The sequence below is a fragment of the Lutra lutra genome, chromosome 12 (genome assembly GCF_902655055.1).
Source record: "Lutra lutra chromosome 12, mLutLut1.2, whole genome shotgun sequence".
In the NCBI taxonomy this organism is placed as follows: domain Eukaryota; kingdom Metazoa; phylum Chordata; class Mammalia; order Carnivora; family Mustelidae; genus Lutra; species Lutra lutra.
This window is the reverse complement of record NC_062289.1, coordinates 65,714,134-65,716,582: the sequence shown is the minus strand read 5'-3', so window position 1 is coordinate 65,716,582 and position 2,449 is coordinate 65,714,134.

Genomic DNA, 2,449 nt, shown 5'->3' with positions numbered 1-2,449 from the left:
CTTCATACTGTTTTGTAGAATGGTTGCACCAGCTTGCATTCCCACCAACAATATAGGAGGGTTCCCTTTTCTCCACATCCTCACCAACACCTGTCATTTCTTGACTTGTTAATTTTAGCCATTCTGATTGGTGTGAGGTGGTATCTCATTGTGGTTTCGATATGTATTTCCCTGATGCCGAGTGATATTGAGCACTTTTTTCATTTATCTCTTGGCCATTTCGATGTCTGCCTTGGAGAAATGTCTGTTCATGTCTTCTGCCCATTTCTTGATTGGATTATTTGTTCTTTGGGTGTTGAGTTTAAGAAGTTCTTTATAGATCTTGGATACTAGCCCTTTATCTGATAAGGCATTTGCACTTATCTTCTCCCATTCTGTCAGTTGTCTTTTGGTTTTGTCGACTGTTTCCTTTGCTGTGCAGAAGTTTTTTTCTTGCTGAAGTCCCAATAGTTCATCTTTGCCTTTGTTTCCCTTGCTTTTGGGGGCGTGTCTAGCAAGAAGTTGCTGCGGCCAAGGTCACAGTGGTTGCCGCTGCCTGTGTTCTCCTCAAGGATTTGGATGGATTCCTGTCTCCCATTTAAGTCTTTCATCCCTTTTGAGTCTATTTTTGTGGATGGTGAATGTGCTTTTTAAATGGAAAAGTACAGCGAGCATAACACATATGGAGGACGGCTGTTATGATCACATTTCTTATTGCTGTTCTTGTTAGTGTAGCCACCAGCTTTGTCTGGTGGGGCCGAGGAAAAAAATCACCGGCTAGCAAAAAATAAATGACACCCTAGTTATATATCAACTGTCACCTTTCGAAGTTTGTCTTGTCACTCAGAGGGCTGTGACAGCAGTTCGGTCAGTTGCAACTAGCATTTTGCAAAAGTGAAGTAGCCTAGAGCAGCCAGGAGAACAGAGAGGGTCGGGTCCGGTGCAAGGAGTGGGGTGCTGACGGTTCACAGGATTTGGCTTCAGTTGTCAAAATTCATATCAGTCCTCTGGATGATGATGGGAAATGCCTTTCATAGTGGGAGTTTTGATAGGAAAACTTGAGGAAAATGTTATCTAGCAACACACTGGTTTGGCTGTGCATTCTACCAGAAGCTAGCTGTCAAATCCACCCCGCCCTTCACGGTTGGTGGACCTGCAGTTCAAGTTTGAAACCACCCCTTGTTTTAGATCCTCTAGATCCTGGTGTATCCTGGAGCAGTGAGGTCCTGGTGGCTTGTCCATCTTTGTAAGGTTTCCTCTAGTGTCCCCCAGAGTGAATTTCATGGGTGCCATATGCCCTGATGGATTCAGGTGCTTCCTTGGCATCTGTCCAACCATGGTCCTGGATGCAGTAACAGACAGACATTCTGACTTCCTCCTCGCACATGGAGCTCATGAGGGCCACAGTGAGGTTGGACTCCATGCAGGATTGTGACTCTGTTTGGATCTCTGGGTCCCACACTTAGTGACCCAGCATCCCTGAGGGCCAGGCACTGCGTCCTGGAGAGTTCAGGGTCAACAGGGAAATGGGCAAGGCACGGAACAGTAATGGGGCCAGCACCCTAGCAGACATCATACAGGGGACAGGGGCAGACCTTGGGAGGCCCCCGATTCAGTCCAGCTTTTCCTCATTGTGATAATGAACCCGCTCCTGCCTCTGACCTCAGGCTTCCTGCACCTTTGGACCTGGGGCCGGGTTTGTCCCTGGGGTCCAGGTTGAAGCTGCTCCCCATGTCCCAGCAGCCCCTGTGTGGGTGTGACACACTCAGCCAGTGCCCAGGGTTCTGAAACTGTGGTTCTACCTGGGACAGCCCCAGGTCTCAGAGAGAAGGAGGGGCTGGACCTAAGCTCAGGAACCCTAGCTGTCTTGCCATGGTCTTTGGGGATCACTGCCACAGACCACATCCTCCCATGGTTGCAAGGTTGAAAATCCAGGTGTGACTGCATCCTGAGGACTCTCACAGTCTGGCCTGGGCTTTCTTTCTTTTATAAAGATTTTATTTATTTATTTGACACAGAGAGAGAGAGACAAGAGAGGGAACACAAGCAGGGGGAGTGGGAAAGGGAGAAGCAGGCTTCCTGCTTAGCAGGGAGCAGGATGAGGGGCTGGGGGGGGCGGGGCTCTATGGGGGTGGGACTCAATCCCAAAACCCTGGGATCATGACCTGAGCTTAAGGCAGACCCTTAACGATTGAGTCACCCAGGCACCCCATGGGCTGGGCTTTCTTAGCTGGTGCAGTGGCAGCTCTGACCCACCCAGGACTGCCCCCACCCCTTCCCTGGACTTGGATTCAGGCCTGGCCTAAAAGCCATTTGTACTCACGGTATTTCTCAAGCCTTGGTTGAAACAGACGAACAGGAGACAAAGCCAGTCCTGTTCACCCACCTGTCCTGGCAGTTTTAATGGAAGAAGAATGCCACCAGCAATGTCCAGTGCCTGTCTGTTTCCCTGGGCAGCAAATCTCACGGG